Source organism: Thamnophis sirtalis, unplaced genomic scaffold (genome assembly GCF_051295495.1).
Source record: "Thamnophis sirtalis isolate CommonGarterSnake01/CBP01778 unplaced genomic scaffold, rThaSir2_p1.2 scaffold_10, whole genome shotgun sequence".
Classification (NCBI taxonomy): Eukaryota; Metazoa; Chordata; class Lepidosauria; order Squamata; family Natricidae; genus Thamnophis; species Thamnophis sirtalis.
The window spans coordinates 48,893,474-48,900,457 of record NW_028261390.1 but is presented as its reverse complement, the minus strand read 5'-3'; the positions used below and the strand labels follow the sequence as shown (position 1 = coordinate 48,900,457).

Below are 6,984 nucleotides of genomic sequence, written 5' to 3'. Positions count from 1 at the left end.
AAACTCGCTTCCATGACTAAGGGGCATTCTGAGGGGAGCGCTGCTCCAGAGGAGGTTAATGAGAGAAACCGCAAAGACTAAGCGGCAGCTGAGAGCTTGCCGGCTAAGAGGAAGCAAAGAGAAGCTGCCACCAGCAGCGGTTCTTGAATGCTCGTAGGTTTCAGAGCTGCTTGCTGCACGCCAGTGCCCTCCGCAGACCGTACGCGTATCCTGCCTTGCCCGCTCAGCCCTCGGGTGCTGGGAAGGCAGCTCGTCTCTCCTCTCCTCTCCAGCATCTGGAAGAAGCTGCTGCGAGAAGCACCGCGCTCTTTTCCTTTCTGCCGCTGGGCGACCTCATCGGCTTCTTCGCCACAGTCCATTTTTGTCCCGTTTCCCCACCTCACTCGAGCCCGGAATCAATTGGAGCTGCTGCCGACCGCAGAGCTGCCAAAGCTGGGAGAGAGCAAGTAGCGAGCTGGTGGGATTGACTGAGGTGGGCGGGAAAGCTGGGGGAAGGGGAAACCTGTCTGCAGCCATCTAACCTCGTCGCCCCTAAGAGGTTGAGGAACCCGCCGTCTTCTGCGAAGGTGGCGCCTACGCGCAAGCGACAGGATCGGACTGCGAGGGTCTCCTCCCGTGACTGACGCGGCGAAGTTCTTTGCAAACGTGTTGCACGTCGCCGGCAGCTCCTACCTGCGCCTTTGAACCGCGGCTCCAGCAGAGCTGCCTTTTGAGGGAGTCCAGGTTGCGGCTTTTTCTCGGATGGGCGCCTTGTGTTGCCTGCTCTAAGGCTGCCACAGACCCAGACACAGGTACGTTCGTTTGTGTTTCCGCCGAGGTGGAAAGTGATGGGGCGGGATGATAGAAAGCCATTCTCCCCCCACCCCCCGGGTTAAGAGAGCGGGTTGTGTGTCAAACTTTCCTTCTGCCTTGCACATGCTATTGGCAGCGTCGCCTCTGCCTCTCGCTCCTGTTTCCCACCTCTTTTTCTCATTTGGGCGAGACTGATCGGCGTGAAGCGTTTGCGCTTTAGGAGAAGCCAAGACCCTCCTCCGCCGTAGGAGCCGCTCGCGCCTTCTATTATAAGGATGGTTCAGACTCCCACTTTCTAGTGTACCCTGCTTGTTGCTTCATCAGGAGTGTTCAGTTCCGTTGATTAGGCAGGCAAGTTTTGTTAGAGTGGCGAAGTTTGACCTCCCTAGTAGCTGCTGTTTCGTTTTAATAAAGGGGGAGGGAGGGGGTTGCTCATTGTCTCTCCCTCCCATTTTGTAAGTTGTCTGAATCCTTAACCGCAATAAAGGCAGTCTTAATTATAAACTCCCTTTCAGCTTTTTATGGATCCAGAGTCTGAAGCTAATATCTTTAGGTAATGCCATCTTTAGTCTGATGGAATCATCTAAAAGCATGCAGAGTTTGAAGCCAGGTAGATGTCTTCCTAGTAGATTTACGTTTTGTAAAACTCTTTTTGGCCTGCTTTAAAGGATGCATTTTCCTTGAATTGTTATAGTGGTTTAATGTGGATCATACTCATTAAAATACAGAATAAAACGTTTCTGTAGGAGAAAGCATGACTTTAAAAGAAACAATATAAAGCTATGTGAATTTTGAGTAATAAAGCAGATGAAAAAATTGCTGTAGCCACCTGCTGAATTGCTTGATGGTACTTGCCTCCCACCCCCTTATAAAAAAGTGTATTGTAAAGACATCCAGCAGATGGAGCAATGAAAAACACAGCACAGGCTCTTCATATAATAAACAGTTGCTCTGTAATCATAGCTAAAAAAAAGGTGATCATTTTTTAAAAAGGGGGATACTATGCTGCTTCCCCAATGAGAGTATGCCCCTTGCTGTTAGTTGGTTATGGCATACCTGGAATTGTTTTGTTTTATGTGAAATATGTCTTGTATGACTGTATCTGTCTGAGGTTGTTTTTTTTTTAGTATTAACAAGGTACAATTAACTGATGCATATGACAACATTGATAAATAGCTATTGTCTTTTGCTCTAGGAAGATAGCTCTTATTTGGCTAACTGGAGAAATGTAACTGTTGAATCAGATAAGGTGAGCCTCTAATTTAGGCAGGTATAATTGGAAAGCATGCCAGTGTGCTCCTGATGGTTTTAAGTGATTATACTCATTAACTGTTTAATTCACTATCACAAATTTATCCTGTGTTCTGAGAATGAGTCATTAGGTTGGTTGCTATGTTACAACAATATAAACTTTTAAAACCAAAAACTATAAAAACCCTGAAAATAGCTGAAGATGAATTTTTGTTGTTCTGCTTTTCAGGCAAGCTGCCAGAAGATGATATTCATTAGGTGGTTATAGTTTATCTATATTGCAAACTTCATGTAGCTTAGAGTATAATTTTTTATTGAGAAGCTTTTTTGTTAACATCCATTGCAACTACACATCTAGTTAAAGTTTTATAGTTATAGCTAACTATCAATTATCTCCCTTTTTATTACTGTATTAATCCGATTTCTTAAGTGTTATAACAGCTAAAGTTTGTACCCTTCATATAATTGATTAAATACATGTTTATTCCCTATTTCAATATATATAAATCAATGTTTGATACAATTATGCCCTTTAATAACTATAGTAATATGAATTTTTCTTGTTCTTTTTTAGAAGTAGTATTTGATAAGTTGTTGGTTTAGTGATTTTACATTTATAAGTAAATTGATAATGGAATTGGGCATATAAAATTGGGTGTCTCATTTTTGTTGTTTTACCTGTCTTAATTTATGTTTTTTCAAACAGACTTTGTTATCTGAAATTGTGATCTTGCTAAAACTATTGTTCAAAAGTTCTATACAATTTTAAAAGCTAAGCTTTAGATGGGCAGGTAAAAGTTAGTGTGCTAATTTGTGAAACACTAGTGGAAAAATTACATTTGTGTATGTATGTGTGTGTGTGTGTGTGTGTGTGTATATATATATATATATATATATATATATATATATATATATATATATATATATATATATATATATATATATATTTATTTCCTGAGCTATTTTCTAACATATATTTAGAAAGAATCTGTATATTTCAAATCGATATAGTCAGAACCAAGTTTCTGCTATACTTAAATATGTAAGACTACATTATTTTCAAAAGTTAAATTGTAACTTTCTTGAACACAGGTGTGGTAGTGGAACTGTAATTCATGAGATGAGATAGCATTCTTTTAATGTTTTCAAAAATGACAATGGATTTAATTCATTTGAAATTAATGAAATAAAATTAGTAAAATTAATTAAAATAAAAAAATAAAATCCCTAAATTCTAGGATTACACATCAGCTTGAATTCTTAAGAAAAACATTCTTTAGATAACTTTTTATTCTCAATGTATTCTCATTACCACTGAAATCTAATTGTTATGGGTATCTTTAGCTACTTTATTATCTGCTGTATAAGACTTATTTGGGAAAATAATTAAATAAATGGGTCTTTTCTCTTCTGTTTCTTTGCTGTTGTGAATATTTAAAATAGTTTTCCATAGTTTTCTATGTATTGGTATATTATGCTGTACTGAGTAGTACCATATATAATACTGATAGTTACAATGTGCAGAAGTTGATGAAAACTGAAAAGTTCTTCAGAGATAGTAAAAGTTGGTCTTGTTAAGAAATAGGTAAAATTAACAGTATTACATTTTGTCAATGTATTTTAAAATGTGGGTCAGAAATACTGTTCCATTCTATATATATTTCACTCGCAATAACTGGCTTTAGAGCTCAGGTTAATCCTGCTTCAGGCCAGTTGCTTTCAGTGAAATTATTTGAATAACTTGTGATTTAGTCCTGCGCATGGTAACTCAGGAATTCATTAAGTTTTATTTCTAGGTAATTATGTGAAGGATTTGCAGTCTGTATTGATTTAAGATATTCTATGCTTTCATTCCTAAAGTATTTCTATTCAGAATTCCTGTAGCTAATAGTGCAGTGTTTCATTTCCCATGTTAAGACAATTTATTTGATTAGGTACCCCTGGAAGAAGCAAGTTTTTTTTTAAAAAAAAATTATTGTTATATCATAATTTTATCAAGGGTACATTGATTTAATAAAAAAACCCACCCCAAACCCTTGTTTTTTAGTATATACAAGTGTTTTTATTTTAAACAATTACTTTGGAAAAAGTTCCACTGATTTTTTTCCCTCTGTAAAACTCTATTCAGTGACACAAGAGATATTGTTTTGTAGGTATATAAATCCTTTATTTTGTTGGCATTTTAGCATTATATTGGGATAAATCTATGCCACATGTATTTAATCTGATCTCTGCTTAATGAAATATTGATTCAGTTCAACAGGATTTCTAACTATATATATAGTTCAAGGATTGTTCTACAATCAAGCTACAATTCATAATTACTATGAAAATTTAACCACTAAATATTTTCATAAATATTTAAAAGATTAAGTTTTGGTTATTCCACCTGAAAAAGCTAGAGGGCTATCATTGTACTTTTCAATTGCCTTATTCTAGGGACAGTTATGAAAAACATAATTCACAATGTCTGGGATTAAATTTTGAATACCTACTAAGGCTTGAATGGAGGATATTCCAAAAATGAATAATCTGGCTTCTTGAACATTTGTGAAGGCAAGGCTTGTACTAAGAAATACATGGCTTGTAGAACTATAGTTTTACAATAAAAATTCCTGATCTGTAAAGCATTTAAATCTGATTATATTGTATGCAGCATATATCCTGGGTTATAATTCACTGCTGGTTGGATTAAATCAGTTTTTAAAAAATACTTTATTTTTGGGTTGATTTCTGTTTTGTATATAGGGAAAGTTTGTAGAGGTAAGAAGAATTACATTTACATTCAAGTACACTTTGAAGGAGAGTTATTGACATCATCATTCCATTCCATTCTTTTTCTGCAGTATATTTTGTTTCTTTAAAATATACTTATAAATTTATAATTTAAACTTAATATAATTTAAAAATAAAAGTATATTTAGGAAAATTAGTTACAGAAAGGTTGAAATTTAAATATGGAAAGAATATATATGAACATAGCTCATGGATCTTGGGTAAATTCAGTAGTGCAATTAACAAGAAATGGGATTGTTTTTCTTCAGTCATTTTTATCTGTTTCATTTTTATCTTCTCTTTCAGAACAAACACTACTAGTGAGTTTTTAACTTCTTTATAGTAATATTAGAAATATAACTTCCATTTTGTCAACTGATAGAAGAAGGAACTATTTTTAAAGATTTTTAAAAAAATATCTGTAAAAACGTTTATTAAAAATTCAGATTATTCTTAAATTTATTACTATTGAAATACAGAAAGGGATTTGTTCATTTTTAAAATTTAAATCCTTACTAATACAATAAATACAATTTTCAAGAATAAGAACAAGTGACAAGGTTATCTCCATTTTGCTTAAAAGTTGAAGTAAGGAAAGAGGTGAGATATTCCAGCTGGTGTTATCTGTTCTTTTCAGTGGGGCACTAGAGGGTATGGTATATGTAATTCATATCCTTATGTAATGGCGTAAGGATATGAATTGTGCAAAATGTTCCTAGAATATAGGATTGGAGTGAGAAATTAGATTCCTAAATTTTAGTTTCAGTAAAATTGAGGAACATGTATTTATAATCAATTATTTTTATGCACATAAATGTTCTTTAGTTACTTCATTGTTGTTGACTATGTGAAAGTAAGTAAACTTTACATTGTGGATTGTAACTGCAAATCTTATTCCAGTAAAACACCTAGATGGTTTCTACCATTGCAGAAATCCTTTAATTCGTTATACTATATACTTATTCTTTTGATGCATAGTACTAAATAAAACATTGATATAATATTGTGAAGACTCTTAATGGAAAGTACAGGCAATTGAGATGTAATTCAAAATCAGTTAAGAATGACAAATAGAAATATATTTTCTATAATGTCACTCTGAGGAGAAATGATACAATGATACAAATGTGTTCTTTGAGTTAGAGGATCAATAAAGCTAAATAATTTGAATTATTTTTTTCTTATTTAAGGTGATGAAATAGTGTGTGTGTGGCAAATAGATATGCAGCACATATAGATACATATGAAAGCTTCTTTACAAAACATTAAAGCTCTTCAAAGACATGGCATTCATTTAATCATCTATAATCAAAATTATTTACAAAATGGAACTCTGGTTAGAGTGCCAGTTGTCACTTACTGTCTTTTTGTGAGATTGTACATGTCCTTTTGAAACAATTTTAAAGTTGTATGTTATATTTAATTTCAGAATGTGGTTGCAATGCTTCATCTATCTGCACTATTTTATGCTGGGATTTTAAAATCTGCAATGTACATATAATATTGAAATTCTAAAAAGGAAATCTTGACAATGATTGAGATCAGTATCTCATATATTTGGAATATATATGTATGTGTATACACACACACACACACACACACATGCCAACATAGATGTGTTCCGTCTAAAACAGCTGGGTTTGAACTTTTACAATTTAGAACTCTTGAGGATGGATTCTAATAGCTTTTAAATGTTTCAGTGTTAATTAAGGGAATAGAATTGTCTGTTATGACAGTAATGATTTCCTACACTATGTAAATTTCCCAGCTCAATTAAAAAAACTGTAGAAACTAAAATATTAACTATTGCTTCTGTTTCTGCTTTTTTTCTAGATTACTAATTTATATATTCTGATGTTTTAGTATATTTTTACAGAAAATAAGAGAAAGACAATATGAAAGTGTATTATTTCAAACTATAGATTGCTAAATATGCAGCATTATTTGATTGCTTACTAATAGGTAAACTATTCCTTAATATGGTTATTACATGACATAACAATACAATTTTATAATTAAGGTTAGGATTATAATTATTATTATCTTTTATCTGAAGTGAAGAACAGCAGCTATCTTTTTGTAACAAAGAATCTTTTAAATGTTTGCAAATTGTAGATCACCAGAATACATATTTAAGAACTTATGTGGTTGTATAGAACCAATATG

At 33.6% G+C, this 6,984-nt stretch overlaps 1 long non-coding RNA gene across 1 annotated transcript in view; it reads left to right on the top strand.

Annotated features, from left to right (window-relative positions):
* Positions 1-383: 383 nt before the first annotated feature.
* Positions 384-6,984, top strand: part of LOC148043882 (uncharacterized) — a 358,030-nt gene continuing 351,429 nt past the window's right edge. Inside the window, exon 1 of the long non-coding RNA XR_015697824.1 lies at positions 384-791. This is a non-coding gene — a long non-coding RNA (uncharacterized LOC148043882). The remainder of the gene's footprint in view (positions 792-6,984) is intronic.